The 19,757-nt window shown below is 42.7% G+C and overlaps 1 protein-coding gene across 7 annotated transcripts in view; it reads left to right on the top strand.

Annotated features, from left to right (window-relative positions):
• LOC126169536 (protein hu-li tai shao) overlaps nucleotides 1–19,757 on the top strand; it is a 425,484-nt gene that overhangs the window by 38,444 nt on the left and 367,283 nt on the right. For all 7 annotated transcript variants that reach the window (XM_049920650.1, XM_049920651.1, XM_049920652.1 and 4 more), the window contains exon 2: nucleotides 15,350–15,398. The gene's annotated coding sequence lies outside the window, so the exon portion shown is untranslated. The remainder of the gene's footprint in view (nucleotides 1–15,349; nucleotides 15,399–19,757) is intronic.

The raw sequence follows: 19,757 nt of genomic DNA, 5'->3' as shown, positions 1-19,757 counted from the left end.
GGAATATGCCATGCGTCTAGCTCCAACTAACAGTGCACGTTCAGAGTTGTAATTCCCGTCGTGCGGCCATTATGACGTCGGAAATGTTTTCACAGGAATGTCTGAGTACGAATGACAGCTCCTTGTATACCCTGGTGCCCAAAATTAAAGCAACAAACCGCTATTTCCCCGTCCTGGACGATCGTGTTCTGTGCGGAAGAAGGTATTCCGGTCAGTGGACAACATGCCAGCGATGACGTCAGGGTACCCATCAAACGGGGTAGTATTTGTCGGGTAGTCCTACATCCACAATCGCTGTGCACACGGTCACAAACAATGCAGTATAACACAGAAAAGACGCCTGCCAGATTCTCTACATGCAGAGCATAGGAGGAGTGGAAGCAGGACAGTCGCAAACTAATGGGGCCCAATGGCTTAAAGTGAATCATTCAGTTGTTTCTCGGATGTGGCGACTGTTTGTAGAGATCGAAACTGTATCCAAAAGAAAAGAAGGAAAGTGCAAATTGGAGTCTTCAACATACCACCTGTACGATCGAGCAGTGGGCCAATGTACTTATCATAGTTGATACCCTATTTGGTCTGGAGAGGAATTCTCGAAGGATTCACATCTGCGGGGAACGTGAAACACGATTTCGGGTCCCAAACTTTGTGGAAAGAGACCGATATCGAGGAGGGTCCCTAAAGGTGTGCGCAGTGATTATGCTGACCACTCGAACAGCTCTTCATGAAAATTGTACGGACGAATCGGTAAGGTTTAACTGCTGTCGGGTATCGTGACGAGATCTTGGAACCTCATGTGCGGTTGTTGCAAGGTGCTGTGGGCCCAGACTTCGAATTGATGTGTCCATGCTCTAACGGAAAATATTGTACGCAAGGCGTGTGCTGCTCTCTTCCGATTTGAATCACAGAGAGCCTGTCTGGGAAGCACTGCGGAGACGGGTCGCATCACGTCAGCATCCACCAACCACTCAGCAAGACTTGTGAGCAGCTCTGCAGGAAGAACGGGCGTTATTGCCTCAACATGAGACTGATGACATCATTCACTGCGTGTCGCGTCTTTGTCAGGCCTGTGCTGCTGCCTGAGGTGGTCAAACTCCATATTGAGCACATTAATCAGTTGTCAGAATGTGTGTGCAAATCCTTTAAATTGGAAAGTGGGAACATTGTGTATCATTACGCATGTTGTAGTTGTTTACGTCCTGTATTCTTTACTTTGTTTCTACATTACTGTCACATGTTTATACTGTTTTCTAGCAAAATAAATGCATTATTGCAAAATTCCCGTTTGTTGCTTTAATTTTGGACTCCAGTGTACATTGTGTACGCGATACTACTACCACTACCACTACCACCACTACTACCACTATCTGTATAAGTGCATATCGCTATCCCAGGACTTTTCTTGCCTCAGTGCATAATCTCCGAAACTGGAGTGTGCAGGAAAATTAGTATTTTGTCGGCACTAAATGACTAATTAGAAAGAAGTCACCTTTAGAGTCACATTTTGTGCCCCTCTTTATGAAAGGAGGTTGCTATCACCATACAGACCTACCTCATTCTGGAAATAACACTGACTCGCCTAAAATGTCAGAGGTTTTGTCGCATCAACGTGTAATACAAGGGGCAGGCGCCTTTTCGAAAGTTTTGAAAACAATATAATCTGTAGGAGACAATATCGTTACAAACAGAGGAAAGGAAAGTTCAAGATATTGGTAAATCAATTAATCTTGCTGAAGCATTAAAATTCTTGCGGTACAATGTAACCATTAACATTTGCTTCAGTTGCCAAGTAAGCTGTCACAAAATCTCACGACATAACTCCATGGCAGGCAGTGACGTTAGCTCTAACTCTAGTACGTTTATGTAAAAGATATAGTTTTACTTTATAATCTATCATGAACAATGGCACAGCCATCTTCGCAAAGAGAAAAAAAAACTATAATGGGAAGGAGAATCTATGATGTTTCAGGTATGCTTAAAGGAAACTATCCGTTTGTTGAAATTAGATTGCTTGTACCTAGCAGATTCAGTACCATAGGGCATCGAATTGATGTGAAAGATGAACAAAATACACGTACAGACTCGCATGCACACAAATTTGCCAAGATTCTCATTGCCACATAAACTGTTACAAAATTTATGTGGAAGAAATGTAGGAGACGTTTCAGTGACTAATTTACAGTCATTTTATGTGACCAAGTTTGAAAGTGTGAAATTGTAAATGTCTGAAGATTAGCGCCTAATGACTTTGCACATACCAGAAACTAGAACTTCTCTACATAAGCACCGACGGAGGTGACGCATTTCTCCCGTCACTTCATGCAACTGCGGTGACCTCGTCCACACTAATGTGCAAATTACGTAGAAGCCACGAGTTGACCTCGGCAGCCAAGAGTTTCAGCTCATGGGAGTAGTGGCCACCTACATTTAGCCTTCTCTAGACGAAGGGTCGCAAGATTCTCTGCGTCCGGTTTGCTCCTCAACCATCTCAGTGCTGTGAGTGGGTACCTAATTGTGTAGCGATACCACATGTTCACCAAGGCATATGTTGCCTCCTTTATCGACTCGACGATAGTGGGACAAATCCTTACTGCCATTGTGCATCGTGCTACCGACGTGATAACCATATCTTGGAGCTGGCCTTGGGCTCGAAACAGCATTCGGGTTGTATAACATCTAGTCAGCTCTGCTGCAGTTTGTTTTGGCAGCCTTGTTTGTGAGACGATATGGTAAACTACTCCAGACAGACACGTAATCTTTGACGGGTTTTATCTTTCTCGCAGTAACTCAAATAGTGGAGACGTCCTTTTTTTTCCGAAGATTTTCTTCTTTTAGCGCCAACTACGTTACTCCCCCGTTCGATTTCACAACCAAGTCAGATGGTGTGAACGGAATAGAGAAAGATTTTTTAGTAGCAGGACTTTTTTTCTGTTGAAACAGTACGCAAGTTTCGAACCCGATTGGGGCGTTACCTGCCAACAGGCAAAATCCTTTCGTCAGTATGTTGTCCCTGTTCTTATTACGTCCCATAGTTTATGGATCACTAAAGCAAACCATTTCTCACTATCCTACGTACTATTTGACAGAATAAACAATCAGTGCTATTGGATGCTTAACGTAAGACACTGAGAATGACCATCCCCGGTTTTGGTTTTCGGAGAGGTGGTCATATGTTGCTCCGTCGTTGCTCCAGTATCTTAATGGCAAAACCATCCTGCGAGGCCAAGTAGCTCATGAACGCTTATGAAGATACCGAGCATAGCTCCCATGATGCTGAAAAATTGGTATGTGTGCTTGGTCATTGATGATTTTCAGTCGATTTGGTATCAATCTTGCCACATTGGAGTTCGTAGCTAATACTTGCATTAGTATAACACAGAATTACCACCAATTGATAATAACATCCTCCATCTGTAGCGGACTGTGGTCCTAGTAATGGGCGTGTTTTATCTTTTTTAACACTATTCGGATTTCGTCTATTGCATTGTATCTCTTTGAACGAGTATTGCTCTACACTCGTGTCATTCCTTGCCAGCTTTCAGAAGTTCTCACCCCAATTCACCTGATTTTTCGTCATTGATGCACTATTTTTCATTTGAGCAGCAACAGAGTTGATAAAAAGGAAGCTGAGTAGACCTCAGCGCAAAGTTTTTGCCTGGAAGTAAGTTCTAAAGCTGCCATTTTTTTAATTTTTGTTTGCTGATAGTTTGTAGATCGGAGCCAAATTCTCAAGCGATCATTTTGGTTCAAATCAGCCAAGCTGGCATACTGCAATCATCACTGTTCACAGTTGCACCCCTAAACTAGTAGTGCATTTTCGAAAAATGTTATGATTGTCGCCTCGAGCTGCTGATGAAGTTCTTTATTTATCAACCCGTTTCGGTCGACAGACCATCGGGTTCTTAAAGCATTTATAGTACTACATTAGGCAATTATAATGCCATTGACATCAGATAGTGAAACAACGACTTTTTCACTGTTGTAACATCGTAGTATAAATTACATCGGCAGTATTACATTTAAGCTATTTTCTGTATTACTTTGTTTAGGCGCCGATCGGTGTCGTGAACCGTTAACTGCGTAAAAGATTGAAGTATTTACTTTGATTGACATGGCGTGTTGCAAAAAAGTCCAGGCAACTTTGTCAGAATGAGCTGCAGTATAACAGGCAGTTGACGTATGAAAATTTTCAGTACGGAAGGTAAAATTGTAGAATGTGGTAACTTTCTTTGCATGTGCAGCCATGTGCTTTTCGCCATTTCCTTTCCCTCTTTTGCATATGTGTAGGTATTTCGTTGGATTCGTGGCGGAATTGGGAGGAAATACGCAGCAATGTTTCAGTTACATGTCCAGAATGGCAGCGCTCTTTAAATGTGAATAATTGTAAGACAATTCTCGTAAATAACGTGTCCTTTCACAAAATTGATATAAATTCCCTAGACACTATTACAACGTTTAAGTACTAATGATTAATAATACGAAGCGATATTAAATGGAGTGAACATATGAAATCAGTAGTGGGGATGCGAACTGAAGATTTAGCTGCGAATGTAGGAGTGCATCTGATAAGGACACCGTGTATAAGACGCTGATGCGATATCTTTTAGCCTGCTGCTCCAGTGTTTGGAGGTCCCCTTGAAGTTGTCACTGTAGTAGACATCGAAGGAATTCAAAGACAGAAATGCTCTAGGAATCGGTGGAAGAAAGGCGACTTCGTTATAGCGAAAGAATATTGGGCAATTCTGGAGAAGTGGTATTCTAGACATATTGTGAAACAGTTTGTACAGCCCTCGTATGAACCACCACTCATGCGGCCTTTGGGAAGGATAGTATTTAAAAAGGCCATTTCCGAGGCATTGCTCGACTTTATCCTAAATCACTTTCTTAATCAAGAAACGTTCTCAAGAGCAACCTAATGGCTCACTACACAGACAGAGGAAGATTTTATCGCTAAATTCAGTCTATCATCACAACGAAACAATGTTTTCTAACCGAGCAAATGTCATATTACATCCATAATTCGGATGCTCCTGCGACGTGCGTCTTATTCAAGCTATCTCCAGAGGATAAAGATAAGGGGAAGCCCGTGCTACCCCAAGGAAGTTTTCCAAATAGTCAAGGCCAAGGTCTTTCTGGCACGTAAAAATACGAGAACGAAAGAGACGAATTATGCGAGGAACCAGGATATTAAATAGCTACATTTCTCATTTTGATGGATACTATTCATTTATAAATTAATGATCCGACACGACTCAAATATTAATTGAACCATGTAACATGACTGTAAATGAACCGCACAGGTCGCCGTTGTTAATGTTTCAACACCTCTCTCTATTCTTAAACTTCAGTAGATTTCAGTATTACTATTGTATTTTGTGTTTATAGTTTCAGTAATTGTTAAGCAAGCAAGCTGTATAGTTCAGATGGCTGAAGCCAATAAATAAATCTCGCGTAGGCACTACGAGAATGAGAGATTGGGACGCGTACGAAGTCATACTGCCTGTGATATTTCCTAGTTTTTTTTTTTTTTTTGTCGTCCTCGGTCCGAAGGCTGATTTGATGCAGCTATCCACGCTACTCTACCTTGTGCAAGCCTCAACATCTGCCAATAATTACTGCAGCCTACGTCCATGCCGGGACCCCGTGCTCGGGAAGCGAGAACGCGACCGCGGGACCTCGAGATGCGGACGTATCTCATTGGAGGTGTCAACGAACGTCGCCCAAGTCGGCGCACACGAGAGGAGCTCACAGAACTTCATCCACTCGACAGCCAGGTTCTCCCAATTTCCATCTGCTCGGCCCAATCAAGGATGCACTCCGCGGGAGTTGTTTGAATGATTGGGAGGTTATTGATGCAGCAACACGTTGCCTTCGACGTCGACCAGTAGAGTGATACCATGCGGGTATACAGGTCCTTCCAGTAAGATGACGTAAGGTCGTCGCATTGAATGGAGATTATGTTGAAAAATAGGGTAGCATTGAAAGGAGATTACGTTGAAAAATAGTGTTTTGTAGCCAAAAGAGTGGGGAATCGTATGGTGTAGTGGACTCCTGGATAGCCGCGCGGGATTAGCCGAGCGGTCTCAGGCGCTGCAGTCATGGACTGTGCGGATGGTCCCGGCGGAGGTTCGAGTCCTCCCTCGGGCATGGGTGGGTGTGTGTGTTTGTCCTTAGGATAATTTAGGTAAAGTAGTGTGTAAGCTTAGGGACTGATGACCTTAGCAGTTAAGTCCCATAATATTTCACACACATTTGAACTTTTTTTTTTACTCCTGAAAAAAACAAGCCTGCTCTCAGAAAAATGTGTTGCATAACTTAATAAAAAAACTGCATGAGGTATATGTTTTTCCAGTCATAACCACTGTACTTTGGATATGTTTAGGTTTGCTGTGTTTGTATTACAATCTGCTTCTTTCGTGAAATCTGAGATGTCAGATACATTCATGTTACTGACGATAAATGACGTTATTTGTCTTGATTGCTCTATCATATCTCTTACATTTCCGGGAACCATACATTTGGTAACTCAAGGAAAAACTTCCTGCACAGTACTGGTGGTCGTGGTAAGTACCTGTGGGAGAAAACTGCTGAGGTCATCGGTCCCTAGGCTTTCACACGACTTAATCTAACTTAAACTAACTTACGCTAAGGAATATATTTATTACTTGAAATTATGTATTCATTCCCTCCATTTCTTAATTTTCCTAGAATGCTGTCACAGTATCACCTCATTTAATTCGCCGTTTCTTTCCACTCGAACTCCTACAAATATCTGCTTCTTCCGCCAGTTTATCTAACACTGAGGAACAAGTGCACGGAAAATAGAGCCTCAACAGCAATGACTGTTCAACCATATACCATCTGTTGGTTGCATGTGGTACTACATTTTCATTCATGGCTGTCTGAGCCTTATGTACGGTATTGGGCTTGTCATGTAGATCTCATGTCACACACAACCTCAAAATCCCTTATTGTGGTATTTAGAGCCTTTTGAATTTGTCTTCAATTTATATTCGATGTTAACGATTTTCACTTCATCAGAAACACTTTTCGTGCCATTGCTAGACTACATTTTTACGGCTTCTTTATTTTGGCCGGCCAAATAGCAGAATTCATCTACTGCTTTTCACGTCTCATTTCATAATCTAATCCCCGTAGAATCGCCTGATTTAATTTCTTTGCTTTTTTTCTAATACTAATCTTTTAACCTCGTTTAAGGATTATATCGATTCCGTTCAACAGCTCTTCCAAGCCCTCTTGCTGTCTCTGACAATTACAATACCGTCGGCAAATCTCAAAGTTTTTATTTATTCCCTTCGTTTCGTGAATGAATGGAGTATAGTAGCGTGTGGTTAATATTGCTACGAAGTACTCACGGTGTTGTTACTACGGCTTGAGAAGTACCTGTGTAGATGTAGATTGCTGAACTTCGAAACATTAAATTTTTTGGGCAAAACCATACGCATGTTTGTAGTAGTGTTAAGAGAGAAAAAGTCTACAGTAAGTTGTTGAACCGCGCGTTCATAACGCACACAATATTTCGTGCAAGTTCGGCACAAGCGTTCTTCCAGCCTTCACGAGCGCTGATCGCTGCGCTGCCTTCGCAATCTGCATCTCGCACCGGACGCTGACGTCACTGGTCGCTTAGCCCAGTGCTGCCACGTTCGGCCGAACAGTCAATTTGTTTACGCTGCCGCGCCCGACTAGGCGCAACTGAAGATATCTTAGCCCGCGATCGACAGCACTAGCTGGTGTTGGGCTTCAAATTCCTGGCGACTGCTGGCCTTGCACGAGACCACCGTCCTGGCAGTTACAGAATCATTAACGGTTCCAGCGAGTGAGAGGCTACAGTCGCAGAGTGAAGGTCGTAGGAATGAGTCACCGCCAGCTCTGAGCTGTGACCACGTTGCTCGATTCGTAAGAAGACTGCGATTCTGGTAAGGAAGTCAGTCCTTCGCATCATCAGCTGCTCAGTCGAACGCCTTCTTGTCACGAGCGGAGTTGCTGCTAGTGGTGCGAGAGTTATTTATCGAAATTAGAAAGGCCTCTTGCATAATGCGTTCCTGTTACAGCGTCCCATGTAGATAACGGCGCAAGTGCCGCAGTATATATGACTCATGACTGTAGAAATAGCACAAGATAAATTGTCCCTTACACTTTATTTTTTTTTAAAAAAAAGGGAATTATTAGTTATTCCCAGAAAACAATTAGCGGAAGGCTTTGGAATAGACTAGGGACGACTTGTAACGAAAGCTAAAAATGTAAGGCGATTTCTATTGCTTCTCAACTAATGCTACGTACAGATCGGGATAAACGCAGGCGACTTCGAGAGCGATGATTAAGATAGACTACATTAGTCTTAGAGTGGTGATGGCGTTGGGGGGCGGGTTTTATAGAGCGGGGCAGCTGAGAAAGGTCACTCGTAACATGTCCAGAATGAATAAATATATCGAGGTGAGATTTCTGCCAAGTCACAGGGAAATAAATGCCGAGTTTCCTGACGTTCGCACGTACTTTTTATCGTTTTTTTTCTGAGGAACTATATACTTTTTCCTGTGGCATTTGAAAGAAGCTGCTAAGAGAATTTAAACGACATAACATATATGGAACTTGATCAAATATTATCAAGATAACAGCACCGCAAACCACTGTCCCGCCTTCAGGAGAAGAGGTTCCGCGAACTTCTGTCCTGTTACTCCAAATGTAAGCAAGCATGTAACACAGGTACTGTTCGTGTATGTATCATCACGACTGTGATATCACATTCTCAAAATGTTGACATTGAGCATTGCTACACGCTATAAAGTAATTATGTTGAAACGATATTAGATGTTGAATTTCATCTGGAATTAACGGCAATACAAACACGTGTTATGAGGCTCGTGTTTTAATGCAGTGGAAATGTGAAGTTCAGTGAGTGTGCAGACCATTTTGCGTTTACTGAACGATCGTTGCAGTGCTTTACAAATGTTCTGTCAAGAGGGTCTATCTCTACATGTGCAAAATGTGAGGGGCATCCGTCATTTTGTTACCACACTGATTGCATTATGTCCAGTGCGATGTCTTACAGTAACTGCGGTAGCAGCATACCTTAGAAAATAGAGATGTTTGACTGTATTTAGATTCTCACTAATAAAAGAGGGACCAATGATGCGGGTTTACCGGCCGAAGTGGCCGAGCGGTTCTAGGCGCTTCAGTCTGGAACCGCGCGACCGCTACGGTCGCAGGTTCGAATCCTGCCTCGGGCATGGATGTGTGTGATGTCCTTAGGTTAGTTGGGTTTACGTAGTTCTAAGTTGTAGGGGACTGATGACCTCAGAAGTTGAGTCCCATAGTGCTCAGAGCCATTTGAACCATTTTGATGCGGGTTTTGAAAAAAACGCATCAAACGTTTGTACAAAAGTAGCATTCTTTTTATGCAGTTCTTTGAGTCAGTGTAGATTTCTAGCTAACGATTTGTCCTTATTGCGGTGATTTACGTGTCCATGGTTTTGTAAACGATGCTTCTTGCTTAAACAAAATTTTGCATCGATAAGCTGTATCACGCTGCACTTCCCCTAGACAATATTCGGTGAACTTTAACTAGTTTTGGAAGTAATTGCCATGAAACTTTAGATGCAGCGATATGTCAAGCGGATGAAATGCGATGGAATGTAGTGTTCAACCACTTGAATATGTGTGACCTATCGAGACACACTGTGTACCTGACTCCATGAAACTAGGGTCCTCTGCGGACCTTGGCCTCCTCAATCAGATTTCCAATCGTCTCGCTCTTCAGCACGCCTGCGCCACTTCCTCACTCCCACTGCCCTCAGGTCGGCTTACTTCTTACATTCCATGTTCCGATTTACCAAAATCGTTGCCGTTTGACGTGCCTTGATTGTCGTAAGTTTGAGACAGTCCAGTTCTCTCTGTGAATTGGTTGCTGAACAAGGAGTTTTTTCCGATATGAGGTTGTTAGCCCCATTATCAACCCCATCCTGAAGGGCCTGGATTTGTATCGGGTTTTGCTCCCTTAGGGAGACTGGCTTCACCACGCCTCTAGAGCCCTCCCTGCCCAATGTTGTAGGGAATTGAAAAAGACAAGGAAAAAGGATAGGCTTGGGATAGGATAGGACAGGAAACAGGATAGGTCGTTGAGGGACATACTCCGTCTGGCTCCTCCCCTTTGGTGTGTCCGGCATGGGTGACCCTGCTGGTAGCTACGCTACCGCCGGCATAGCCCTCCGTATCCAGAGCACACAAACCACCTCGCCCGCACGGACAGTGCTACGTTAAGGCGGTGTTTCCTGAGGAAGGGTGAATTTTGTGTGTTATGTTTCGTTTTCATTATTGTGGTATAATCACTTTGAGTTGTTTACCGTTGACCAGTATCAATCATTTACTCATGTTGTTGTTCTTGTTGTTGTGGTCTTCAGTCCTGAGACTGGTTTCATGCAGCTGTGGACGACGAACATTTAATAGTCATGGGTGACTGCAATTCTAGAGTAGGGAAAGGGAGAGACGGAAACATAGTAGGTGAATATGAATTGGGGGTAAGAAATGAGAGGAAGCCGCCTGGTAGAATTTTGCACAGAGCATAACTTAATCATAGCTAACACTTGGTTCAAGAATCATGAAAGAAGGTTGTATACATGGAAGAACCCTGGAGATACTGAAAGGTTTCAGATAGATTATATAATGGTAAGACAGAGATTTAGGAACCAGGTATTAAAGTGTAAGACATTTCCAGGGGCAGATGTGGACTCTGACCACAATCTATTGGTTATGAACTGTAGATCAAAACTGAAGAAACTGCAAAAACGTGGGAATTTAAGGAGATGGGATCTAGATAAACTGAAAGAACCACAGCTTGTACAGAGTTTCAAGGAGAGCATAAGGGAACAATTGACAGGAATGGGGGAAATAAATATAGTAGAAGAAGAATGGGTAGCTTTGAGGAATGAAATAGTCAAGGCAGCAGAGGATCAAGCAGGTAAAAAGACGAGGGCTAGTAGAAATCCTGGGGTAACAGAAGAAATATTGAATTTAATTGATGAAAGGAGAAAATATAAAAATGCAGTAAATGAAGCAGGCAAAAACGAATAAAACGTCTCAAAAATGAGATCGACAGGAAGTGCAATATGGCTAAGCAGGGATGGCTAGAGGACAAATGTAAGGATGTGGAGGCTTATCTCACTAGGGGTAAGATAGATACTGCCTACAGGAAAATTAGAGAGACCTTTGGAGAAAAGAGAACCACTTGCATGAATATCAAGAGCTCAGATAGAAACCCAGTTCTAAGCAAAGAAGGGAAAGCAGAAAGGTGGAAGGAGTATATAGAGGGTCTATACAGGGGCGATGTTCTTGAGGACAATATTACGGAAATTGAAGAGGTGGTAGATGAAGATGAAATGGGAGATATGATACTGCGTGAAGAGTTTGACAGAGCACTGAAAGACCTGAGTCGAAACAAGGTCCCGGGAGGAGACAGCATTCCATTAGAACTACTGACGGCCTTGGGAGAGCCAGCCCTGACAAAACTCTACCATCTGATGAGCAAGATGTACGAGACAGGCGAAATTCCCTCAGACTCAAAGAAGAATATAGTAATTCCAATCCCAAAGAAAGCAGGTGTTGACAGATCAGTTTGGATTCCGTACAAATGTTGGAACATGTGAGGCAATACTGACCTTACGACTAATCTTAGAAGAAAGATTAAGGAAAGGCAAACCTACGTTTCTAGCATTTGTAGACATAAAGCTTTTGACAATGTTGAGTGGAATACTCTCTTTCAAATTCTAAATGTGGCAGGGGTAAAATACAGGGAGCGAAAGGCTATTTACAATTTGTACAGAAACCAGATGGCAGTTATAAGGGTCGAGGGACGTGAAAGGGAAGCAGTGGTTGGGAAGGGAGTGAGACAGGGTTGTAGCCTCTCCCCGATGTTATTCAATCTGTATATTGAGCAAGCAGTAAAGGAAACAAAAGAAAAAATCTGAGTAGGAGTTAAACTCCATGGAGAAGAAATAAAAACTTTGAGATTCGCCGATGACATTGTAATTCTGTCAGAGACAGCAAAGGACTTGGAAGAGCAGTTGAAAGGAATGGACATTTACTCATACCCTAAATAGTTTTGCAAACAGCAATTCGCAACCATAACCATTAAGACCGGTACTTTGTAAATGTGATGGATGGCTCTACGGCGATGGCCAAATGCCATTCGATTGACCCCTTTCGTACTTTCGAGATGCCTGTTAGAGATATTTGCATTGTGTGTTACTTCTGCTAACACTTTACTTTCGTATCTTTCAACAGGTGCTCTTGTTTTCCTTTGGCGCATTTACTCTCCATACTTCCACTTTCAAAAACTTTTTTTATAATGTTTGCAATGACGGATCGTGACTGCTTGGCACAATCTGGATACTTTTTAGATTACAACCGCACCCCAACTCTAGTAGTTTGGAGACATTCACCGTAAAAGAAGTTCACTTTTTCGACTGTCTATACATTGTAAATATCTTAATAGCATTACGAGCTACTTACCTGATTGCTACAACAGTAGAACACAGACTGGTGGAATTTAGGATCGCAGGTAGGCACAAGAGCCACACCTGAGTTACGTACGTTACGCCGTCGTTCTGTTAAAAGTTTCTTTCACATGCTACAGAAGAAAGTACATGGGTCTACAAGGAAAAAAGTCGATATCGTAATACTGCGCCTGTTGACGATAAAAATTACTCGCGAAAGTTAGGAAGTTCGCTATGTTCTCCGCTATAAATTGGCGAAAACCGCACCTCGATGTATTTATATATTCTGGATTCTGGATGCATTTGTGAGGTGGCCTGTGTTGGCTTCGTCAGTATATATATATATATATATATATATATATATATATATATATGTGTGTGTGTGTGTGTGTGTGTGTGTGTGTGTGTGTGTGAGTGGGGTGGGGGGGTGGAAAGGGTCAGATCACAGTACATCAGTGAAATGCGGATGCGATGCTCGGTTGCATAGCAGGTGTGCTTGCTTTTACAAACTTACATTTTTGCATACTATATTTTCTGTAGCACATTTGTTTCTCTCTTCAATATGAAGCTGTTCTCTCTTTATTTTAAAGACGGTGACTGCTGACGTCAAGAGGGGTTGACCGTGTATTGTTTGGTTTTGCTTCTCACAATTTCTTTCGCTTTGTGGGCAGCCGGTAGCGAGATAATCACGGGAACCTGTCCCGTCGTTGGAAAGGAAGGGAGCTTCATTTGTGTGACTTTCGGCAGTGGAATGTTTCACCATATCACTATAGAGTCCGTTAGTGAGCTGAATTTTTCGATTAACCATCTGTTCGACGTCTTTATTTCATTATGTCGTGACTATCGGGAATCAAAATCCAGACCTCGGTGTTAGTACGCAACAACTAACCATTACACCATGCAGATTGGAAATTATATATACTGAGATGACAAAAGTCATAGACTTGAGATATGCACATATACGGATCACAGTAGTATTTTACTGAGATGAGTCACGTGAAAAGATTTCCGACGTGTTTATGGCCGCATGGCGGGAATTAAGACCCTGAGTAGTAGTATTTGGAGGTAGGCGAATGGGACATACCCTTTCGGAAATCGTTATGGAATTCAATATTCCGTTATCCTCTGTGTCAAGAGTGTACCGAGAATCCCAAATTTCATTCATTACATCCGACCACGGATAACGCTGTGGCCGATGGACTTCACTCAACGACCGAGAGCAGCGGCGTTTAAGTAGAGCTGTCAAGGCTAACAAACAAGTGACACTGCGTGAAAGAACCGCAGAAAACAAAATAGGACACACGAATAACCTATCCGTTACGACAGTGGAGCGAAATTTGTTTTTATGGACTACAGAAGCAAATGACCGACGCGAGTGTCGTCAGATGAGTCCCGATTTCAGGGGATAAGAGCTATAGTAGGGTTAGTGTGTGTCACAGACCTTACGAAACCACGGGCCGAAGTTGTCAACAAGGCACTGTGCAAGGCGGTGGTGGCTCCATAATGGTGTGAGCTGTGTTTGCAAGGAATGGGCTGGATCTTCTGGACCAACTGAACCGATCGTTGACTGGAAATAGTTATGTTCAGCTACTTCGAGACCATTTACAGTTATTTATGGTCTTCATGTTCTCAAACAGTGATGGAATTTTTATGGATTATGGTGCGCCATGTCACCGGGCCACAATTGTTCGCGATTGGTCTGAAGAACATTCCTGGTCAATTCGACCCATCCAGATCGCCCGACGTGAATTTCACCAAATATTTATGGGACATCATGGAGACGTCAGTCTGTGCACAGAATCCTGCACTGGCAAAACAACGTCTGAAATGTAAAAATTATACTGATCTTCTGCGAATATCAACATTAAAATTCGGGCTGTTGCCAGCGACAAAAACATCCTCCCTTCTCCACTACGCTTTCCGCCCTGTTAACTGCTATATTATTAGCTGTATGGTTGGCTCCCCGATTTTTCAGTCGTACTATCCTGGGCGGGAGAAAAGTGCCATAGTTTACATAACAAGCTTACAGTCCCCACTGATGCCACGGCGTCATTCACTATCAGTACAAATTTTTTTGGTAAATCATTAACTGGGCCTGTACCTTGCACTGTCGTTTCTTCCATAACCGTTTTCGTAGCACTGCCAGTCTTTCTGCATTTAGGACCTGTTTCAAGCGAACCGTAGTACGACGGATCAGTACATCCTATTACACATCAGTAACCTGCAGAACTAAGTTACAACAAGAGGGAAAAAGTGAGATTAGTGTAGTGTCGTCTGGAGGGAAAAAGTGAGAACCCAGTGGCTTCATGGGGCTGGAAGATGAAACATAACATTCCGAATAGTCGCAGTCAAACTGCGAAATGTGCTGTGTGACACTATTAGCATAGTTTGTCTTTGAGTAAGCGGCTTATCACATTTTATCGCGAGTACCAGGTCGCACAGCCACTGTTGACGCATGCAGCAGTGCTTTCCGCCTGCGAAGATAGCACCGCTAAATGATAACACGATTGTTGCAGAGCGGGATCACACTACGCAATCACACTCTGCCCATGTTTTATTCAAATAGTTACTTTTGCTTCTTGTTGTTGTTCATTTGAAAAGTAGCTACCAACAGCACAACTGAAAAAATGATTTTTTTTGCTAATACACTCAGCCACTATAACTTTCACACTAGAGCATCAGGTAAATGAATTTTACATATGTCAAGAGAAAACAAAAAATATAACTTTCAAGTTTACATAAAGCCCGCTACCGAGTGTATCTTAGGAGCAATAAAGAACAGTATATTGAAAATTAAACTTTTCAATAAAACTCTATGTAATCCTCTTTTCTCGTTTCAGCGCCCGATAGAACCTCATACCACCATAGGGAGGACGCTGTTGACATACGGTGAGTACTTGAGTAATTTGTGAGACCCCTCCCTCTCTCTCTCTCTCTCTCTCTCTCTCTCTCTCTCTCTCTCTCTGGAGGGAGGGGGAGAGAGACGGCGTTTTTTTTTAATTCTCTCCTTAGCTGATGTTGAAGTATTGCAGTATTTGTTTCTGTCGCTGAGATCTGAGTAATTGCTTTGATTAGCCTCTGTAAAACTAAATAGGACAGTACGTGTGACACAAGGTCGATAATCAAAGTGTGGTCAATGGTCACGTAAGATGTGACGTAGATCATGAATATTGGCAATATAACTTATTTAACAGGACTCATACACACACAAATAAAAAAAAATCAGGACAGTAGAATCTATTGTACGTACCACAACCTTATTTCAGCGCTACACTGAGGAAACTGGCAATACGTAGAGAACTTCTCTGCATCAATAATGAATGATTGGCAAAGTTCAAGGACAGAGACACAGTGCTTTACCGCGTGATGTCGGCGAAATGATTTGTCGCTGATAAATCAACAGCAGATTTTCCAGCTCCTTCAATCGGTTTTGTAGGAAGGCAGTGGTTGGACAGTATCGTGTAAGTCTTGAGTAATCCCACCGGGTGAATAAATCCAACATTAAGGCAGATTTCACGTGGCCGTACAGTGTTTCTCAGCGGAGCCGAAGCCATGGATGCCGATGGGAGACTGGCGTGTGTCACGTAGGTGAGTGCTTACTCTTTCCCGTCAGTGTTAAGATTGTTGTGTTTCGTTGTTGTGTGTGTTCCCTGCTTTGTCATTGTGCTCAACCCTCTCGAGCAACTCACTGGCTTGACTGTAGTGGCGGGTCGTCCAGAGAGCGCGGTAGTCTTCAGTAGAACAAATACATCAATTGTATCCCAACCATGAAACACAATTCGAACTCGACGGTTTTATCACAGCTCCGGCAATTCAGAGATCTCTGTGGTACAGCCATGTGGACAGAGAAGCAGGTGTGACTGCCTTGTGACATACCCCTACTTACTAGTTCGAAGGCGAAAGTTGTAACGCCTCTCACCTGGACGTGTGTAGGGTATGTTGATAAACTGGTGTAGGCGCAATCTGTTTTCTTTGGGGTAGAGTTGCATAGTAGTATTATATTTGTGTTATGGTCGATTATGGAAATGAAACGAAGGGAGAGCGTAAAACCGACGCAGTTAGATACCCTAAAAGTATCTCGATTTGCGCGACGGAAATAAAATTTACATTCAAATCTCTATAAAACAAAAGTGCTCACTCGAAGAGAGGTAGTTGGATTAGGATTGAATTCTACGTATAGAATGATGATGCGCGATATACGATTATACGTCTTGTCACTCGCTAACTGACAACGACTGAAATTCTGCATCACGATATCTGAAACTCGTTACATCAGATTTAAAAGATACCGCATTATGAAGTGTCGCATTGACAAACTTACCCCTTAAACTTCGTGTTTATATCTCGCTTCCTCCATGTACTGCAGTTCCATAATTTCTTTCAGAAACATTGAATGGCACATTTTTATTGACTTTGAACTTCCATTAATTCTTTTGTAACGAGTAAAAATTAATGGTTGAATTGCGTTCAAGAACCCGATCGTTTCATTGCTGGAGTAGTTGCTACCTGGCTCAGGTCTTGTGTTATTAAACTAGTTATTCGTCTCCAAACAGTCTGTTGAGGTGCTATTAAACCGTGACAATTTTTTAAATGTTCAACCATAGCAGTGATTTTAATTGTGATAGAGAAAACGAGTAGACAGAGGTTAAAAACGTGATTTCAGAGGAGAAGGATATTACTTTGTTGATAATCGTAATATGATGGCACAACAGGTGGATTAATGCGCGGAAATAGACATTTTGACATGTTTACAGGAACTGATACAAGGATTGCAGCAGCACTTTGAGTGTGGATCGAGTCAAAATTTAATTTATATTCCAAATTGTTTACTGCGAAAAAGCCACATGTACAGTTGGGGGAAAAACGGTATCGATAGCATAAAGTTGTTTAAAAACTATAGAATTTAAAGCACCGTACAACCAGATTTTTTAAAATACAGAATAATTTTGCTTTAAACTTTCTGTATAATGCAGTTTTTTTCTCTCTCCTATAAAGTTCGTAAAGAGGGACTTGTTCCCTTTCTGCAGTTAGTAGTTCAACTGATTATCTGCATCAAGCATCCGAATAATTTTACCGGTATTCTGCCGTACTACCGTTCTTTTTCACATTTACACCGAACTTTCATTACATATCGACACATACGAAGATACGAACGGTAGTAAAAGTTTTAATTATCATCTCGAAAAAATAAAGTTACGTAGTTATTTTTGTTTGTGTACAAGTAGATGTGTGCTCTCTCGGTACACACTGAAATCTGGAAGCAACAGAACCGCAGCACACCGCCAGAGGAACCAAAACAAAGTAGAGCGGCCTATGTCCACTTCCATTAGTGGGCTACTACGTTTTATTTTGGTTACTCTGGCGGTGTGCTGCGGTATTGTGGCGTGCAAATTCCAGTGTATACCGGGAGTGCATACCTCAAACTTCAAAGTAATTAAATCTTTATGACTACCCCACGTACGTATTTCGCAAAACTCAACAGAAAATTATCTCAATAGACAACCCTCCCCCCTCCGACCCTATCCTCACAGCTACCGCCATTAGCAAAGTGAATGACTCAGTCATGAAAATTGGTAGGGAAAACCATCCTGTAATGTGTACAGTATTAGATGTACGTTGCTTGAAACAGTGACGTTGATTAAATGCGTAATCGTAGCGCTGCGAAGCGACTTGGACCGAGCACTCTAGGTCGGTTGTAGAGAAGGAGAAATGTTCGTCTTTGGGTTACTGGGAGAATTTTAGGGAAGTTTAGTTCACAAGAAGGTCGTGTACACAACACTTGTGCGACCAGTTTTTAAGTACTGCTTAAGTGTGTTGGAGCTCCATTCGGATTAAAGGATGAAACTGAAGCAATTCAGGGGTGTGCTGCTACATTTGGTACCGGTAGATTCGCTGAACACGCGAGTATTACGAAGATGTTTCATGAACTCAAATAGGAATCCCTGGCAGGAAGGCGACTCTCTTTTCACGTAACACTATTGACAATTGTTATCTCGTAGGTTTTCTCGGCGCGATTGATTAATGGTGTGCTTCTGGGTGTTTTGCCGAGTTGTTTCCTTTTTATGTGCATATAACGAAAACAATAACTCGACAGAATACGCCAAGCACTCCATTAACTATTGAGAAAGCTTAGAGAACCGGCACTTGCAACAGATTACAGAACGATCCTAATGCCGACGCCATACAGGGGTTGGGCAAAAATATGGAAACACCGCGAGAAATACATGCTCCAACATAAATGCAGATTTTAGCCAAGTCCTCGGATTGCGCTCTCGTATTTTACCACGAATGGGACGGGTGTCTTCAATGCATTGCAAATGTCAGTAGTGGTCAGAACAGTGTTGTGTCTAGTGGAGAGAGCATTTTGTCGGAGCTAAATGAAAACCAACGTGGGAAATTTGTTGGTGTAACTCTTCAGGCTTTCCCGGCGATCTAATGACATCTTGGGTTGTCGGGTGTTCTGCCGGATATCAGCGTCGTACTTGCACGATATTTCGGTCACGTAGCTCGCTGATATCCGGCAGAACACCCGACAACCCAAGATGTCAATTTGTTGGTGTTCGTATGGTAGGTGCTTCCGTAACCAAGGGAGCCGAAGCGTTTGGCTTTTGAAGAGGCGCTGTATCGAAAATTTATACCGTATACGGGGGGAGCGGATATCACCATCCGCTAAGTCACAACGAGGACGAATGTGTCTGTTGAGTGATTGTAACAGACGGTAGAACAGAATGTCACACTCGGGAACTCTTGTCAGCACCAAACTCCATAATGAGGAAACTGCAGGGTGAAATGGAATTCTATACCCACTCGTCAGTGATACTAAGGCCCGTAATAGGAAAAACGAAGCCACAAAATCCTCGACTATGAAGCAGTGAGGCAAGATCATTCGGTCGGACGTGTATTGTATCCAGCTTCTGGCCGAGTTTACGTGTCAAGAGTGAATTACAGCGGGGGTCCGGTGGTGATATAGAGCGCCATACCGCAATATTCTAAGGGCATCATGGCTATTCCGGGAGGTCGCATTACTGCCAAGGACTAAGAGACCACTTCGGCTGACCACGTCCATCCCATGGCACAATGTTTATTCCCCATTGGTGACGCTCTGTTCCAAGACGACAGGGCGACTGTTCGCAAAGCTCATGTCGTCAAAAAAAAATGGTTCAAATGGCTCTGAGCAGTAAGGGAGTAAAGATCTGAGGTCATCAATCCCCTAGAACTTAGACCTACTTAAACCTAACTAACCTAAGG

Source organism: Schistocerca cancellata, chromosome 1, assembly GCF_023864275.1.
Source record: "Schistocerca cancellata isolate TAMUIC-IGC-003103 chromosome 1, iqSchCanc2.1, whole genome shotgun sequence".
Lineage (NCBI taxonomy): Eukaryota > Metazoa > Arthropoda > Insecta > Orthoptera > Acrididae > Schistocerca > Schistocerca cancellata.
This window is presented reverse-complemented; position numbering and strand designations above follow the sequence as displayed.